The sequence below is a fragment of the Ovis aries genome, chromosome 9 (assembly GCF_016772045.2).
Source record: "Ovis aries strain OAR_USU_Benz2616 breed Rambouillet chromosome 9, ARS-UI_Ramb_v3.0, whole genome shotgun sequence".
In the NCBI taxonomy this organism is placed as follows: domain Eukaryota; kingdom Metazoa; phylum Chordata; class Mammalia; order Artiodactyla; family Bovidae; genus Ovis; species Ovis aries.
In genome coordinates this window covers 25,616,378-25,635,472 of record NC_056062.1, presented here as the reverse complement: position 1 = coordinate 25,635,472, position 19,095 = coordinate 25,616,378, and the positions used below count along the sequence as shown (strand labels likewise).

Here is a 19,095-nt window from a genome sequence, read left to right as displayed (position 1 = left end):
GTGCTGCCAACCCGCTGTGGGTGTGGTACCCACCCCGGCAGCCCCAGCCTCCCCTCAGGAGAATGGAACTAACTAGGCTTGTGGGCAGATGCAGCAACCGGGTGCCCCTTTGTGCACTTCGCAAGCACCCAGTGGATGCTGCCTTTACACTTGCTCTGCCCACCCACCTCCATAACGGACACACGTTGACTTTGGCAGAAAATTGCTCACCTTGGGGAATTGTCAGCGGAGTCAGTGAGAACTCACATTGCAGGTCCCCAGGCCATCAGAGCACCTGACGAGGCTGCCCCAGTGCTGAGAGGGACACCACCAGGAGGCTGAACTCGAAGACTGGCACCAGTCTGAGTCCTTGGGGTTGGTGCAGGTGGCAGACAGCGGGCAGGCTGGAACCCCATGTTCCAATCCCAGGCCTGCTACTTGAAGCTGAGTGACCCTGGGTGGGTGTCTTGTTACTCTTCCCTCATCGTGAAGTGGGCAGAGGAGGGTCCCTGCACCACTTATTGGAGGGAGACCCTCGGATGAGGAGGTGGTTGAAGCCATCTGGGAGATGCTGGAATCAGGGCTGGCCAGGCTTTTTCATGGAGGGGGTGGTAGGCAGCAAACTGGGGGGCTTCTTTCTGAGCAGCTTTTCTGGAGGCCTTGCAGACACCCAGCAGCTCAAGGCCTGGCATAGATATGGATGTAGTTGGCAGGATAATCCAGTAATGACCTCTACTCCCCCAATATGTTCATACCCTAGTCCCTGGAACCCGTGAATATTCCATGTGATGTGGCCAACTGGGTATTAAGATTGCAGGTGGAAGGAAGGATGACCTTAACAAAGTGAGATTATCTGGGATTTTCCCGTGGGTCCAGTATCATCACAAAGGTCCTCAGAAATGGAAGAGGGAGGCAGAAGAGGAGGTCAGAGTGATGCGATGTGAGAAGTTACATCACTGCTTTGAAGATGCTGGACGAGCTATCAGGCAGGGAATCCCCCTTGGAGCCTCCAGAAAGGAATGTTGCCCCACTGACGACCCTTTAGGCAACCTCGTGAGACCCCTTTGGACTTTTCATCCCTGGAACTGTTTTCAGTTAATTGGTGTGCATTTAAGGCCCACAGCTGGTGGTCTTTTGTTCTGACAGCCTTGGAGTCTAATGTGATGGGGGGAGCATTTGAGGGCCACACTTTATTTCCTGCACCGTGAAGGGTGGGAGCTGGGAGCCAGCAAAGGAGAATGTCCTTTGGGGACTGGCACTGGCCACAGAAGATAAGATGCTTGAATGGCATCACCAACTCAATGGACATGAGTTTGAGCAGACTCTGGGAGACAGTGAAGGACAGGGAAGCCTGGCGTGCTGTAGTCCGTGGGGTTGCAGAGTTGAACATGACTGAGCGACTGAACAGCAGCTGGCCCACAGCCCTGTATTTGGGTGTGATCCCCGGTTACTGGGCCCACAGAAGCCTGCCTGGTGACCTGGCGGGGGCGGCTCGGGTAAGCAGGTGTGCTGAGATCCTGTGATATAGGCCTCGTGTAAATGCCACATGCCCGTTGCCTCTCGGACAGCCCAGCCTTCAGCTCTGGCAGCCTGGGGAGAACAGTGTGACGGTGCCTCAGGTGCTGGGAGGTGCCCCTTCCTGTATTGCCCTACTGGTTCAATTGTCGGTCTGTTGGAGGCACTTCTTCAAACATCTTGGGAGCGCTTGGCAGGTGCCCATGTGCCTCAAGCGGTGGCCTGTCCGTCCTGCACACTGGCTGCTCCTGGCTTCAGGGCCCAGCACTCTCTCAGTCTTTACTGGCAGGCCCTCCTGAGCTGCTGTGCTGGGTGGGAGGCCAGCACCCGCCCCCCACCTCCATCCCCTGTCCACTTTACTGCAGGAATGGGTTGTCAGGCAGCAGTGGGGGCTGAATGGAGGTGACCTCGACCTCGCTGTCCCATTCTTGGAATGCAGGCCCGGGTCCCTGCCTCAGTGTGGCCATGTTAGAAGAAGGCATGCTGTGTCTGCGAGGGCTTTTGCACTAATACCCTGTGTGTGTGTGTGTGTGTGTGTGTGTGTGTGTGTGTGTGTGTGTCACATTGGGTTCCATGTATAGGATGACGTGGACTTCCCTGGTGGCTCTGAGTAAAGAATCTGTCTGCCGATGCAGAAGACACAGGATGTTTTGTCTTTGTATTTCCAGTAGCTGACACAGTGTTGAAATATCTTCAGCTTTCCTTAATTCAGTGAACCACTGAAATATTTAGGAAGTTAAAGGAATAGAAATGAATGATCTATAGGATATGGTGGGTGTGAAAATGGAGATTTGCAAGAATGGCTCCAAGGTCTCCTGGTTGTGGGTGACCAGGTGGACAGTGATGTCATCAGCTGAGATAACAACTATCATCCCTAGGTTGGGAAGATGCCCTGAAGTAGGGAATAGCAACCCACTCCAGTATCCTTACCTGGAAAATCACACGGACAAGGAGCCTGGCAGGCTACAGCCCTTAGGGTTGCAGAGTCAAACACCACCTAGCCACTGACCAACAACATAGGATGACATTTAAATGCCTCCTTAAAGCCAAACCAGGACAGCGCCCTGTCATCGTCACCTAAGCCTGGCAGGTATCAGGGCAGAGTGGGGGCTGCTCACCTGGACCGCGAGGCTCTCCCGAATGAGTGGCTTTCGTCTGGGGCCGGCTAAGCTGCTCTCAGGTGCCCTCGTCCTGCTCCAGAGCTGCCTGCAGCTTCCTGGGGCTCGGCCACCCAGCACAGGAGGAAAGGCCGGGGATGCTCCCAGGCTTGGGTTTGGCCCCCGCCAAAGTCTAGTTGAGAGTCCTTAGGACTGCAAGGAGATCCAACCAGTCCCTCCTTAAGGAAATCAGTCATGAATATTCACTGGAAGGACTGATGCTGTAGCTGAAGCTCCAATACTTTGGCCACCTGACGCGAAGAGCTGACTCATTGGAAAAGACCCTGATGCTGGGAAAGATTGAAGGCGGGAGGAGAAGGGGACGACAGAGGATGAGATGGTTGGATGGCATCGCTGACTCAATGGACATGAGTTTGAGTAAACTCCGAGAGTTGGTGATAGACAGGGAGGCCTGGCATGCTGCGGTCCATGGGGTCGCAAAGAGTCAGACACAACTGAGCGACTGAACTGAACTGAACTGAAAGTCAAGTTGTCAGGCAAGATGAAGCAAGAGAAGCTCCCTTGCAGAGAGGGAGGAGGAGGGGCCAAGACTGCCGGCTGGCAGCTCTTTTATATGCAAAACGATCCATCAGCTCCTCTGCCCTGACGGCTCCCATCCTCTCCTCCCCCAGTTAGAGGGGTGGGAGGTGAGGAATTTCAAGGGGGCATTATCTCTGATCTTGGAGCTACCTTCCTCTGCTGCACTCTGCATCCCGGGGCTGGCGGATGACGGGCAGACACCTGGCTGGAATGACAATGAGCCGTCCTGGAGGATGCCCCTTGAGGAGGGCTCCACTGAGCCAGTGTTCCCGTCTGCCTCTCTAGCTGGGGTGCCTCTCCTCCTCTGACAAGTCCAGGCCATTGGGATGGTGATGCCCTCTGGGCTGGCCTTGGCTCCAGGTGAGCAATGAGCCTAGAGATCCGTCCTGAGGCTGTGCAGTCTCATTTGTTCATGCAGGTGCCTCGGGGTAGGAGAAGGATTGGGGCACACGGAGAGTGCAGACAGGCAGGGCCTGGGAGGGCCTGAGATGGTCCCAGCTGTCACCCCTCAGGGGGCAACTCCTTTGATGTCGATGTCCCAGGTCACCCCCCCACCCCCGCCGTCTGATAAAATGACCTTGTGCTGCTTTGCGGTGGATCTGAACTGTGCCTTCACCGAGGTGGGAAGTCCACCGGAAACCCTCATGAAAAGAAAATATAAGCAAAGAGCAACAGCAGAGCCCAGGCGGCATTATATTTGGGCTTCTGTGACGCTATCTTCACCCACCAATAGTTTTTTCCTTGACTTTTAAAATGATGATGTGTCTTCTGTATTATAAAATAATTCTTTGTTTTTGTTTGACAAAGAATTCTGTAGCACTTCTTATGAACTAGCCAACCTTTCTAAGCCCTTGGCAAATATCAATATGAACTCACTTAATTTAACCCCACGGCAGCCCTAGGAGGTGGTGCTGGGCAAGAAACAGAGGTTACGTGATGCTGCTGAGGGCACACGGCCACGGCTGGGGAAGACCAGGAGTGCTGCCCCAGGGTCTGTGGCCTTCTCTCTGAAACGCAGAAAATAAAAAATGTTAGTTCTGCCAGCTAGAAATAAATGCTCTGAGTGCTTCCAGAATTAGGGGCATAGTATAGCTGTACCCTAGTTTATTGAACCATATTGCATGTCTGACTCTTTGCAACCCCATGGACTGTCACCCACCAGGCTCCCCTGTCCATGGGATTTCCCAGGCAAAATACTGGAACGGGTTGCCTTTTGCTTCTTCAGGGGATCTTCCTCACCTGGGGATCAAACTCTCATCTTTTGTGTCTCCTGCATTGGCAAGTGGGTTCTTTAACAGTTGAGCTACTGGGGAGGATTCATTTCCTATAATCTGAATCTGTCACTTAAAAAAATAGTTCTTGAATATACACTCATGTATCCTGGTCTTTCTTCTTCACTTTTTTTTTAGGGCCGTCTCTTTACTTTTGAAAAGTTTACTAGACTTTAAGAATAGCTTAAAATTCCCCGAAACACGCCCACAGGCACTCCTTGATGCAGTATCCTCAGCGCATACTCCACAATTAGGGAGCTGCTTCTGGTGGACAGAGGTTGGCAGCTTTGGGCAGTGTTGGCGGCCGCGATGAGAGTGACCAGAGGTCTAGGGGCCAGGAAGTCCAGTGATTGAGTTAACAAATTTGCAGGTTGCATATTACATCTTGCAATTAATTATTTAAGCAGTCATTAGTAAATCATGAAGCTGACATTATTATTCTTTATTATTAAATAACAGGATGTTGCTAAGGCTATCAAGTATTAATTATTTAAGTCTCATTACTGAGTATTACGCTTTGTAGTGTTTGACTAACATGGAAAGTCCGAGGAACAAAGCCGGTGTGAGGCAACGGCCGTTGTTTTCCATTAGAGGATTTTCTCCCTCTTGGTTTCCTGAGAGCTTGAGGGCCTGGTTTTATCTTACCTTACCTTGTAACTCCATTACCTGAAACTTCGAGAATGTTTGTCAGATTTTAGTTTCTAATAGAAGGTCAATCTAGACAGCCATATTGGGGTTGAGTAACGTTCTCCCCAGGTTATATCTGTCAGAACCTCAGAATGGTGTTGTTGCTGTGTAGGGTCTTTGCAGAGGTCATTAGTTCAGATGAGATCTTACAGAATTAGATTGGTCCTAAATCCAGCGATTGGTGTCCTTGGAGGAGGGGAGAGGACTGAGATGGAGCGACATGGAACAGGACTCTGGAGAGACACGGGAAAAGGCCTTGAGACAGCTGGGGCAGAGATGGGAGAGGGGCAGCTATAGGCCCTGGGAGACCCAACATTACATGGAGCTTCTGGAAGCAACGAAGAGGCAAGGGAGGATTCCTAAGACGCCACCAACACAGAACCAGGCTCCCCTTGCAAAGGACAAGGTGGCTGGGAGAACTAACAACTCTTCCTCTCTTAGGTAAGCGTGCGGCATGCTCAGTGGCTCAATCGTGTCTGACTCTGTAATCGCATGGGCTGTAGCCCGCCAGGCTCCTCTGTCCATGGGATTCCCCAGGCAGGAGTACCGGAGTGGGTTGCCATTTCCTCCTACAGGGCATCTTCCCAAAGCCAGGGATCACCTGTGTATCCTACTTGGCATGTGGGTTCATTACCACTGGGCCACTTGAGAAGCCCCTCTTAGGTATAGGCACTCAGTTAATGTTTGCTGAATGAAAGAAAGACAGAATTCAATGAAGCTGGTGATTTCATTCTTCACGCCCTGGCCACGGCTCTTGGGACTCTTGAACCTTCCAGACAAATATCCTCTTTTTGGATAGCTAAAGGAACCTCATCCTCTCACTTAATAGCTGTGGGATCTTGAAAAAGTGGCTTAGCATCCTCAGATCTTGGTGACCTTACTAGTAAAAAGTTCGAAAGTGTCCTGGGTCATGGTGATGATTATACGTGATGATGCTCGTAGAGCCTGAGGGCATGGTTATTACCCTGACAGCATTAGCATTTGTTACCATTGTTGGCAAAGAAATGAGCAGTGTCACTGTGTACGCCCCTTTTTCCCTGGTAAGCCTGAAACAACCAGAGTCAGATCTCCTTCCTGACTTTCTTCTCCTGTTCCTCCACCTCCCCGCCTTCCTCCTCTGTCCAGGGACAAGGGAAGGCAGGAAGCCCCCAGGGTGACAGTTTCTCTCCTCTTAGACTATCGTCCACATCACCTGAGTAGCCATGTCCTGTCTACGTCCTTCACAAGGGAAAAAAAAAAAAAAAAGGAGCAGAGCAGAGGTAAGCAGTGAAGAGGGATGGTTCTCGCTAGATGCGGGGGCTCCTTCAGGCCCACCCGAGGGAAGTGGGGGGTCGGGAACGGACAGTGCACAGCAGAGGCACTGTGACCCACGTCATCAAAGACAGCTGAGCTGCTGCTGCTTGGATCCCGGGAGTTGCTCCCTGGTGGCGGCGACCTTGGGCTAAACTAGGCGGGGCGGGGGGGTGGGGGGTGGGCAGTGCATATGAAAATGTTCATAATCAAATAAACGTTAAGGAGCAGAGGGAAATTCTCCCACCCAGTGTCTCATCATACCTCCTTGGGGTGGAAGAGTTTTAGGGAAGAACTGAAATTTTACCTCCTGCCATTCCCTGCAACAATCCTGTCTTATAGATTAGGAAATGTGGTCTCAGGTTATTTTGCTTTCGTGGCCTTTTCCCAGAGCTGCGGAGGAGCTCCCAGTCCTGGCTCGTGAGGTCAGGGGGCTGATGGCCTGGCCCTGCAGATTCAGATGAGCCCTGCCCTAGCTGCCTGCTGCTTCACACTAGGTTTGTGTAATGTCTGCCAAGCTGATTGCAGACTCTGATTTCAGCCTTGTTGCTGGGAGCAGGGCAGGATGTGCTAGACTCCTGGTGCCTGGGACCCCAGGCTTTCTTTGTCCTGAGGCGGAGTTCCTCAGATCAGGTGAGGAGTGTGACTGCCTCTCAGCGTGGGTGGGACATCTGTCATGGAAAGAAATGGATGCACTTCTTTGATGCCCTTGGACCTACACAGCCAGGAACTGTTCTGGCTCCCCAAGAATATCTGTAGATTCTAATGCCAGATATGGATTCAAAACAAAACCACCAAAACATAATTTTTAAAAACTGTTTGTGTCAATATACGTTTGTTGAAAAATGACCTCCACAGACTACAGAGATGTAACAAGGAGGAAGTGACCTTTCCGTGTAATGTCACCCCTGTCCTTTGGCAGAGGACGTTTATGGAAGGAATCAGAAAACCTTGGCTTGGAGTCCTGTCTTGACCATTTCAGGTTTTAAGGGTCTCATGTGAGGGAAAAGTCCTACCACCCCTTAGGGCCTTTGTGAGCGTTACAGATGTTTGATGAAATTCCGTCCAAGGCTGTCATTTGCCCTTTGTGGGTTCGATGCATGCTCTTTGTCCCCATCCCTGCCCCTTGCTTTTGATCTTTTAGGAACCCAGACACCTGAGACCATCCATTCCCTGATCTCTCGTCCCCTCCAGCCCTGCCTGCTCGCTTGCTGGGTTGGCCATCTCTGGTTTTCCCACTCCAGTCAGGCAAAGTATCTGGCCTGGATTAGCTATGCTGTTACAAGACCTGGGCCTGTCTCTAGCTCCAGGCATGTCCTCCTGAGGGTTTAAGAGGGGGTCCAGGCAGATTCAGATCAAATGCACTCTCCTCTCGAAGGGTCCCATGACCTGTGTGTGCTTGGCACACCTTGAATTACCTGAAGGACAACACTTTCTCATCCTTAGCTAATTTGGAAAATGAATGGAAGGGAAGTCCCTTTGAATTTCTGGAAGTGTGGGGAACATGTCTGTCGTTCAGGTGTGTTCTTGGCTGCTGAGAAATCACTTTGGTTAACTTTCAGTTACTGAGATGCTGGGGGCGGTAGTAATAGCTAATATTTATTGGGTGCTTTCTGTGCGTGAGGGACCTGCCATGGGCTTTGCTTGGATCATCACATTTTATCCTCCCAGCAGCCTTATTAAGTAAGTGAAGAAAGAAAGTGTTAGTCACTCAGTCGTGTCCAACTCTTTGAGACCCATGGACTGTAGCCCACCAGGCTCCTCTGTCTATGGAATTCTCCAGGCAGTAATACTGGAGTGGGTTGCCTTTCTTGTCTTCAGGGGATTTTCTGATCCAGGGATCGAACCTGGGTCTTTTGCACTGCAGGTAGATTCTTTACCAACTGAGCTACCAGGGCTTTATTAAGTAAGGGCAGGTGTTAATTTCTGAAGGGGGAAGCTTCAAATTGCTAAAGGCGCTGCCTGGTGTACACAGCGAGGAAGGAGGCACAATATGGGAGGGCTGGTGTGATTCCAGAGCCTGGGTCTCCAAGGGGAATTTCCCTTCCAGAATCTGTGCATCTCTATGCTCCATTCCTTCTGTGAACTGGTGATTCAGCATCGTTCACTTTTCCTTTGGAGTCTTTCAGCCTTCTCTCCACTAGAAGCGGTCTCCATCATTCTGGCCAAGCACAATGACTAACACAATAGGTTTTCAGTAAATGTCCAGTGGATGAGTAGCCAGTGTGGATGTTAACTGAGTACCTACTAGCTGCCAGGCGCAGTGGGGATGGGTTCTGGAAAACGAGGAATTTAGGGATAACATAGTTGCTATCCTCAAGCTACTCACTCACAGATTTGTCATGGAGAAAGCCCAGGTGCAAATGACAGATGCTCCAGGCAGGACTCAGGCCTTGGTGAGAATAAGGTCTATGTGCTTTTAGAGCATCCCAGATTTCCATACTGGGTCACCGGGGAGTGGGCAGCAGCGGATTTAGGTGTGAGTCACAGGGGGATGATGAAAAGATTGGAAAAGCCTGCACAGCAACAGAAAAGGCTTTGCAGGATGAATAGTTTACCGAGAAGACTGAGCAGTTGGAAGGATGGCGGGAGTAGAGGCCCCGGAGAGTCAGTGAGTGACATGTCCTATGTGCCCAGACACAGCGTGGCTGTAGCTGAAGCTGCAAATTTAAGAGCTTGGACCTGGGGGCGTCAATCCCAGTTCAGTGTATTATACCTGTGTTACAGATTTTGTGGGTTTGTCAATACACCAATCTGAGGTGTGTGCTGTCTCTGACTTAGAAGACAGTCCATAAATATTAGCCATGGGCATTCTCTTCACGCCGACTGTGGAGCAGTGAACTGTAATCCTGCAGATTTGAGGCCGAGAAGTGATGAGATATGTCATGTGACCCTGTTCATCCTCCAAAGGAAGGCCCTTGCCCTCCTCAAGGCTTGTGCCGCCGTGTCGCTTCTGACGGGTGGGTGGGCAGGAAGTGAGACCCTGAGCATTAGGACCTCAGCGTGGGGCTGGCCCAGAAGGGTGCTTGGTAAGGGCAGCCCACTCACTCCCTTCCCAGCTGCAAACACTCATACCCTCATCACTTTATCTCAAAGGCCTCACACTGAAGAGCAGTCAGCCCCTAGGAACAGGGCTTTTCCAGTGAGTCCTGTGGCACCGTGGCATCACCCTGGCCCCACATCACTGCATCACGCTGCATCACAGCATCACCTGCATATCTACATCACCCTGCATCTCTGCATCACCCTGCACCACTGCCTAACCCTGCACCACTGCCTCACCCTGCATCTCTGCATCACCCTGCACCACTGCCTCACCCTGCATCACTGCATCACCCTGCATCACAGCATCACCTGCATCTCTACATCACCCTGCATCTCTGCATCACCCAGCACCACTGCCTCACCCTGCATCTCTGCATCACTGCATCACCCTGCACCACTGCATCACCCTGCATCTCTGTATCACCCTGCACCATTGCCTCACTCTGCATCACAGCATCACCTGCATCTCGGCATCACCTGCATCTCTGCATCACCCTGCAACACTGCATCACCCTGCATCACAGCACCACCTGCATCTCTGCATCACCCTGCATCACCCTGCATCTCTGCATCACCCTGCACCACTGGCTCACCCTGCATCTCTGCATCACCCTGCATCTCTGCATCACCCTGCAACACTGCATCACCCTGCATCATAGCACCACCCTGAATCACCCTGCATCACAGCATCACCTTGCATCACAGCATCATCTGCATCTACATCACCGTGCATCTCTCCATCACCGTGCACCACTGCCTCACCCTGCATCACAGCATCACCCTGCATCACAGCATCACCTGCATCTCTGCCTCACCCTGCACCACTGCCTCACCCTGCATCATAGCATCACCTGCATCTCTGCATCACCCTGCAACACTGCATCACCCTGCATCACAGCATCACCCTGCATCACAGCATCATGTGCATCTCTGTATCACCCTGCACCATTGCCTCACCCTGCATCACAGCATCACCTGCATCTCTGCATCACCCTGCATCTCTGCATCACCCTGCAACACTGCATGACCCTGCATCACAGCATCACCTTGCATCACAGCACCATCTGCATCTCTGCATCACCCTGCATCACCCTGCATCTCTGCATCACCCTGCACCACTGGCTCACCCTACATCTCTGCATCACCCTGCATCACCCTGCATCTCTGCCTCACCCTGCACCACTGCCTCACCCTGCACCACAGCATCACCTTGCATCATAGCATCACCTGCATCTACATCACCGTGCATCTCTGCATCACCGTGCACCAGTACATCACCCTGCATCACAGCATCACCCTGCATACAGCATTACCCTGTATCACCCTGCACCACAGCATCACCCTGGAACACTGCATCACCCTGCATCTCTGCCTCACCCTGCATCTCTGCATCACCGTGCACCAGTACATCACCCTGCATCACAGCATCACCCTGCATACAGCATTACCCTGTATCACCCTGCATCACAGCATCACCCTGGAACACTGCATCACCCTGCATCTCTGCATCACCCTGCACCGCTGCCTCACCCTGCGTCACAGCATCACCCTGCATCACTCTGCACCATTGCCTCACCCTGCGTCATTCTGCATCTCATCTTTCATCACCACAGCCCTGCATCCTTGCATGACTTTGCATCACCAGGACCCTGCCTCACCATCACCTTGCATGTCTGCCACCCGAGGGACCTGTAGAGTAGACCCCACTCCAGCCCTACTGGACACAATTGTTGTGGTGGACCTTGGTGGTCTGTATTGTGATAAGACCCTAGGTGATTCTTAGGCCCACTCAGGTGTCAGACCCACTGGTCCAAAGAAATCTTTTGTGAGCCTAGTACTGAAATTTACACAGTAAAGGCATTTGGTAAATGTGGAGGGATTCACATGCATCATCCCCAACAGCAGTGTGTGTGTGTGTGTGTGTGTGTGTGTGTATGTGTGTTGTGTGTGATGTCTGTGTTGTGCTGTGATGTGTATGTATTGTGTGTTGTGTGTGTGATATGGATGTTGTGGGTTGTGTGATATTGTGTGATGTGTGTTGTGTGTGATGTATATCTGTTCTGTGTGATGTGTGTTGTGTGTGTGATGTATACCTGTTGTGTGTGTTGTCTGTGTGTGATGTGTGTTGTGTGTGATGTGTACATGTTGTGTGTTGTTGTGTGATGTGTACGTGTTGTGTGTGTTGTGTTGTGTATGTGTTGTGTGTGTATGTTGCGTATGATGTGTGGTGTATGTGTGATGTGTGGGGTGTGCGTGTGACTATGTTTGTAGTGTGTGTGTGATGTCACACTTGGCTTGCCATCAATGCTGTGATACCATTCAGTTCCCATGGAGCTCTGGAGACTGAAGTTCCCCAAGTCAGGGTTTTTATCTGGACTGTGATTCTGATGTGTTTTATACGCATTTGAATTTCTGCTGCTTATTTTCCCTCCTTTTCTACCTTCCTTCCTTTCTTCTCCTCAGTCACATTCATGTTCCCCATGCACTCTTTCTCCTGACCCCGGATGCTGGGGTGTAAGTGGGGTTTGCCTGTAGCGTTCAGGGGAAGGGGAGGAGGACTCTAAGCTGCTCTGCCTGTCCGATCACTTGCTGGATGTTGTAAACCCCTCCTGTCCTCCGCAGAGCACTGGTGATGAGGTGATCACTTCCCGCGCCTCCCTCCCTGTCTGGATGCTTGTTCTGTCATCTCTTCCCCCTGCCCCACTGCCTCCACTTTGGACTTTCCCAGTGCCCTCTGGGCAGGCAGCTTGCTGCCCAGGTTTACTTAGTGACATGTGCCCGTGACTTGAAGGAAAGACCTTTTCTGTGAAAGTCAGAAGTGCATTCCGGAGTCACAAGCGTGACCTCTGCGGAAGCCCAGCTAATCCAAGTATTAAGAGGAATTGGAACAAAGGTGATTGAAGTGTGTGTACGGTAGGATGTGGGGGAGGGCAGGTGCAGCGGGCTGCTGGGTTGAAAGCTGTGTCTTGGGGAAGGGAGTCTCCAGCCCTGAGAGTCCAGGACCCAAGCCCTAAAGCAAGGCCAGGTTTTGCAGCGACGATGGATCTGGAGGAGGCTTGTAGCACAGTGGTTGAGTCCAGTTCCACCCTCAACAGCTGCGCAACATCAGGCGAGAGCCTACCTGTTTGTTGTTCAGTCGCCAAGTCGTGTCCTGCTTTTTGCCACCCTGTGGGCTGCAGCGCACCAGGCTTCCCTGTCCCTCACCACCTCCCGGAGCTTGCCCAAGTTCATGTCCATTGACTTGGTGATACCATGCTGATGTTTCTGTAATTTGGGGATTTGAGACCTGTCTTTGGGGATGTGAACATTAGTGGGGATTAAATGGGAGAATTAGAAAGGCGATCAATAAATGCCAGTCTCATCTTCCTCCTTAATTGGAGCGTCACTCCTCCCCCTTCCCTGAATATCTTTTTTGCTTCTTCCCAACTCACTCACCTCTCAGGCTGCACGTGATCCATCCTTGAAAACAGCTCCAGTCCGGCATGGAGCTCCCCAAGGTCCTGGAGCTTGCAGCTTGTGGACTCCGTCCTTTCGTTGACTATTTATTTCTCATAGCCCCGTTGCTTTAATGAGATTTGAAGCTCTTTGCAGACACGGTCCCACATGAGATCTTGACTCTCCCTCAAAGTTACTTTCTTGGAGAACGCATGCTACCTAGATCTTCTCTATTTGTAGGTTTAAAGTGTGCATCCCACTGTCCTGTAGAGAACTCTCTCTTTAGTCACTCATGGGTGGTTCAGTTCCGTGGCACTTTGCCCCCTTTGTTCCTGGGATTTGATTGACAGTTCAGTCTTTGCTGACCTTTCCCTGAAGTTCGTTGTGGGCAAAAGCAAACAAAAAGAACTTTTAAAAGAACTTTGAATGTTTGTCATTTGTACAAGGAAACTGTTCCTGACTTCTCAGCTCATTTCAGTATCTTAACCACTTTCAGGCTGTGAAGGAGTATGGAGGTGAGCTGATTAAGTGAAAGGTTTTCTTTTATTGAAAGGAAACCTACTACGTGTAAGGGCTTGAGTAGATTTAATTCTAATTCTTCCCCTAATTGTGCAAGGCAGGACCCGTTTTGCAGGGAGGCATGTGGATTCAGAGAACTGAAGTTCGAGGTTTCACAGCTGTTTGGTAATCACTGGAGCCCGCCAGGCTCCTCTGTCCATGGCATTTCCCAGCAAGAATGCTGGAGTGGGTTGCCATTTCTTCCTCCAGGGGATCTTCGATAATTTGGATCAAACCCAAGTCTCCTATATTGGCAGGTGGATTCTTTACCACTGGGCCACCAGGGAAACCCCTGATCTGGTCTAGTTAGTGAAAAAGAAGGCTGTTGTGAAGTAATCCTGGAGATGTGTAATCAGGATACCTCTACCCCCAAAGCTGGTGGCTGTGTCGTGGGACAGCCTGTGACCAGTGTCCACATTCTACTTAGGTGAGCGCCACCCCCGGTTTCTCTGGGATCATCTGTCTTCTCACCTGCAGGTGGGGAGAAGCAGTCAGGCATCAGTGTTTTGGGGGAGACCCATCTCCCCTTTCCCACCCTGTCATCCCTGAGCCTGGTGGGAACAATGTGACGAACAGATATCCAGCTCTGATGAGGAGCCTCCTGGAGAATTGTGTTGTAGACGACACAAGAGACACGTACCTTGGGACAAGAGCGAGACCCACTGACAGACAGGTCATTGGGTGGGGGCGTTCTGGTCAATGGATATTGATGCCTCTGAAGTCTCCATTGCCTTTACTAGCGATCAAACTCCCACCCTCTGCTACTTTGTCTTCCAGAACCTGTCACCCTGCCCCCAGTCTTTCCCACCATATAAGCCTTCTACAGCAGGGCAGCCTCGTGGTTAGGCAGAAAGGCCGTGGGGGCTGAGTGCCTGGCTCCCATCTCAGGGTCTGACTCTGCACAAGACTTTGGGTGAGTGGCTTGCCTGTGCCAGGGTCCTCGTTTGGAAATGAGTTTCTCCCTCATGGCACTGTTGACTTTACCTGACATAACACAACCAGCGCTGTTGGAGTAAGCACACAGGAGATTGGGTTATTACCTGCCCTTGGGCCTCCAGTCACGCGGCCCTCTGACCATGGCTTCACACCTGGCGACTTCAGGAGCAGCTCCTCCTATGCCCAGCTCCCCTCTCTCAGTTGAGATTCGCTTCTTACTCTGCATCCCACAGGTCTTAGCTGGGCACCTCAGGCAAGTCACTTGACCTCTCTGGGCCTTGGTTCTCAGCTGTTCGGTGAGAGACCAGATTATTCCCAAGGTTTCATGTGCTCTGACATACTGGAGCCTCTCCCATTCACTGGTTCAGCCTTGCCTTCTCTGCCCAGCACCCACTACTACCCTGCCAAGGGAACTTGGACATCACCCATGTACCTAATTACGGCCATGCACAGCCTCTGCCTGTTCGCATCTCTGGATCCCTTGGTGTGTAGCCTGGAAGCTCCTTGAAGGCAGGGATTCTGTCTTTCATGGTTGATGTGATTTCTAGCTCCTAGCACCGTGCCTGACATCATGAGTGTTCAGTGTACGGTTATAATTAGTCACTTACTATTCCAGCCAACGTTTCAATAAACGCTGAGTTCTCCAGGGCTGTGCAGGTCTCTGCGAACCTGGCTGAACCCAGCATCAGAATTTTTAAAGAGTGGCTGTAATCAACATAGGTGGAAGTATTAATGTGTGTGTGCTAAGTTGCTTCAGTTGTGTCCAACTCTTTGTGACCCTATGGACTGTAGCCTGCCAGGGTCCTCTGTCCATGGGATTCTCCAGGCAAGAATACTGGAGTGAGTTGTCACTCCCTTCTCCAGGGGATCTTCCCAACCCAGGGATTGAGCCAGCGTCTCTTATGTCTCCTGTATTGGCAGGCAGGCTCTTTACCACTAGTGCCACTTGGGAAGCCCAAGAAGTTATTAACACTTGGCCTTAGAAAGTGTGATGCCGAGAATGTAAGACCCTCCCTCACTTTAGTGAGTGGGTCGGGATGCGGTCTGCACCTCCCAAGCAACCGTACTAGCTGATCAGGGTTGTTGAGGATGATGCTGGCCTTCTGCTGAGTAAGGGAGCTCCTGTGGGCAGGTCTGGCCACCGAGCATTTTATATACAGTTTCTCCTCCATGTATGAAGCCCAGAGGACATGCGTTTCAATTCCTCGTTTTCATTCAACAGATGAGGAAGCACTTCCAAAGAGCCTAAGGGCTGTGCCCATGGCTATCGAACAGCTGGCCGCACTGGGACTCACAGCCTGGTTTATCTGGGCCCGAGCCCCCATCCCCTGAATGAGGAATCAGGTGAATGATGCCAGGGGGTGGAGAGGGGCAGGGGGTCGCGCGCTAGAAGGCTTGGGAATTCCAAGGCAGCTGCTCTGTGTCACCCCAGCACACGCTGGAGAGAAACCGAAATGAAGCAAAGACAGAGTCTGTCAGCAGTGGGACAGCTGCCACTTGCCCTGGGGACAAATCTCCTTGATTTATCTGCCCAGCCTTGGGCAGGCTCCAGCTCTCGAGAGATCACCGAGAAATGACGCGGACATGGCTGGAGAAATTGCCACCTCGCCCTTCCTCAGAGAAAGACGAGGCATACACCTGCTTGGTAGCATCGGTGTTGAGGAATGCTGAGGGAGAGGAATGGAGGCCAGCTAAGAGGGTGGGAGCTTCACGGACTGGCCCCTCCCCTGGGGACCTGGTCCCTCCTCCCCACAGCTGCCCCCTCCGCCTCCGCTGACTCTTGGTCCTGCTAAAATCAAGCCTGTGACTGATTGCTGCTTCAAGAGAGGGGAAGACAGAGAGAGAACACACACATACAGAGGTGCGGAAGCAGAGAGAGGGCATGACGCCCAGCCAGACATGCACCAGGAGATGCTCTGGCTCCCACCATGGGCTGTGCTTCTCGCTGGTTGCTAGTGCCAGGGGCTGCCTGACCCAGCTTTGCACATCACCTTCTCTGCCAACCCCGATCCCTGAAGTCTTCCTGTTCCCAGAGCACCCCTCTGCACACCCCATATTTCAAGGATGATGGCTTTTTTAGTTTATTTTACTGATTTATTATTATTTTTTAAAACTTTTTATTTTGTATTGAAAAGTGAAAGTGTTAGTCGCTCAGTCATGCCGGACTCTTTGCAACCCCATGGGCTGTTGCCCACCAGGCTCCTCTGTCTGTGGGATTCTCTAGACAAGAATACTGGAGTGGGTTGCCATTCCCTTCTCCAGGGGATCTTCCTGACCCAGGGATCAGACCCAGGTCTCCCGCACTGCAGGCCAGATTCTTCACCATGTGAGCCACCAGAGAAGCCCTATATTTATTGGGGGATAGCCGATTAACCATGCTCTGATAGTTTCAGGTGAACAGCGAAGGGATATACTTGTATCCATTCTCCTCCTACTCCCCTCCCATCCAGCCTGCCCTGTAACATTGAGCAGAGTTCCATGTGAGGCTGGTGTTTTAGAAAGATGCTCTCTTGGTGTTGGGTAGGACATAGAGGTGGCAACCCACTCCAATACTCTTGCCTGGCAAATCTCATAGACAGAGGAGCCTAGTAGGCTATAGTCCATGGGGTCATGAAGAGTTGGGCACGACTGAGCGACTTTACTTTCATGCATTGGAGAAGGAAATGGCAACCCACTCCAGTGTTCTTGCCTGGAGAATCCCAGGGACGGGGGAGCCTGGTGGGCTGCCGTCTATGGGGTCGCACAGAGTCAGACATGACTGATGCGACTTAGCAGCAGCAGCAGCAGGACATAGAGGCAGGCTGTTTCTCAGTTTTCTTTAGCATTCACTGCCTGGTGGGTCGGCTGTTGGAAATACCTAGTGGGGCGGGGTTGTCAAGAACCAGATGACCTATTTGGGCCTGATGGAGGCAGAGGCAAGAGGAGAGAGACTCAGGCTGCAAGAGAATTGGGCCGCAGGCTGTGTTTTCTTGTGGGGTCAATTCCATGTCAAATTCCATGTCACTGGCCAGGGGTGCTTACTTGTGAAGTGTTCCCCTGAACACCCTCCCCGGGGCAGGGTCAGCTATAAAGCAGCAAGGCATGAAAAGACACGGCAGGGAAACCTGGAGGGTCCGTTCCCAGGCCTGAGGGGCTGGTTCCATGTCTTCAGTATTCGAGCAAATGTGCTTTCACAGGAAGCATTAAAAAAGGTGTTAGTTAACTTTTTAAAAACTTATTTGTCTGTGCTAGGTCTTAGTTGTGGCATATGGGGTCTAGGTCCCTGACCAGCGATGGGACCTGGGCCCTTGCATCAGGGGTTCAGAGTCTTAGCCATTGGACCATCAGGGAAGTCCACTAGTAAACTTTTATTGAGGCCGTGTGCATTAAAAAGCACACGTATCATAAGTATATAAAACAGCTTGATAAGACGTGCAGTGTAGCATCCAGTGGGCACTACCGAGAAGCCCCCTCCTGACCCCTTCCCGTCACTGACAGTTCCTTCCCCCCTCACTCAGATAAACCTTGTCCTGCCTTCTAGCAGCGTCGATTAGGTTGACATGTTTATGTTTTTAATATAAATAACATCACAATGCATTCCCTTATGTCTGGATTCTTTCACTCAAAATTACATTTGTGAGATGTATTCACAGGCTGTGTGTGGTTGTAGATCATTTTCATGGCTCTGTAATATTCCTCTGTGTGTGCGCACGCACGTGTGTGTACGTGTGCGTGCGTGTGTGTTTAGAATCCATTCACCCAGTGGCAGGCGCCTGTGCAGTTTCCAGTGGGCATGGCTATGATGAGCGGTACTGCCACGAACATCTGACAGCTTATCTTTCGGTAAACACATACACATTTCTGTGAGTTTATACCTAAGCGTGGAATATGTAAAGCATATACTCAGCTCTAGTGGAATATGCAAGACAGCTTTCCAAAGTGGTTGTCTGTCTTTCTTCAGAATGTCTGTGCACCAGCTTGTATGAAAATTCCACTTCCCCATTAAGGCTAATCCTGGGTATTGCCTGTCTCTTTTATTTTGGCCAGTCTGCTACAAAAAGAGGAAATGACCTGAAAGGACTCACCTGGCAGAGGAAATGCAAATGCTCCCCGGGAGAGGAAGGTTGCTGTGTGTGATGGTTCTAGAAGCCGCGGTGTGCAGCGCCCCACATCCGGCATTCTTTCCCGTGGAGACCGCGGTTGGGCTGTCTTCTCGCGAGAACAGCGGCGCTGCCCCTGCCCCGTGTCAGGGACCACCGCTCGGGTGCAGTAATACCCAACAGACCATGCATAACTCTTCCCCAGGTGACAGACCTCTAATGCACCTGACCCCAACAAAACAAACTTGGCTTCAGATTTGCCCGTGGGCCTCAGTAAATATTTAACAGACTGTGTCTCCCCCCCGCCCCCCGCTTTTCTTCCCTGCCGTTAACTGGGGCTGGTGCCATAAATCGCTGCTTCCCTTCCTGCCGTAAGCAGCCGCTTAGCTGACAAGACTCCGATCCTGACTTCCTGGTGCGATGCCACTCCTGGGCTGGCAGCTCTTGGTAGTTTGGCTGTGGAAACCGAGGAGGAAAGATGGGTGAGTGGGAGGGGTCCTGTGACTGACTGGCCTTGGCTTGACGGCAGCCACCTCCCTTTGATGCATGATATAAGGGCTGACCTTGAGCTCTTCGTGTGTGCCTGCAAACATGCTGATTTGT

At 51.5% G+C, this 19,095-nt stretch overlaps 1 long non-coding RNA gene across 1 annotated transcript; it reads right to left on the bottom strand.

Annotated features, from left to right (window-relative positions):
- Positions 1-4,883: 4,883 nt before the first annotated feature.
- LOC121820322 (uncharacterized) lies at positions 4,884-18,718 on the bottom strand. The gene is made up of 3 exons (XR_006060806.2): positions 18,478-18,718; positions 14,518-14,702; positions 4,884-13,948 (listed from the first exon to the last, which is right to left on the bottom strand). It is a non-coding gene; the product is annotated as an uncharacterized LOC121820322 (long non-coding RNA).
- Positions 18,719-19,095: the final 377 nt, after the last annotated feature.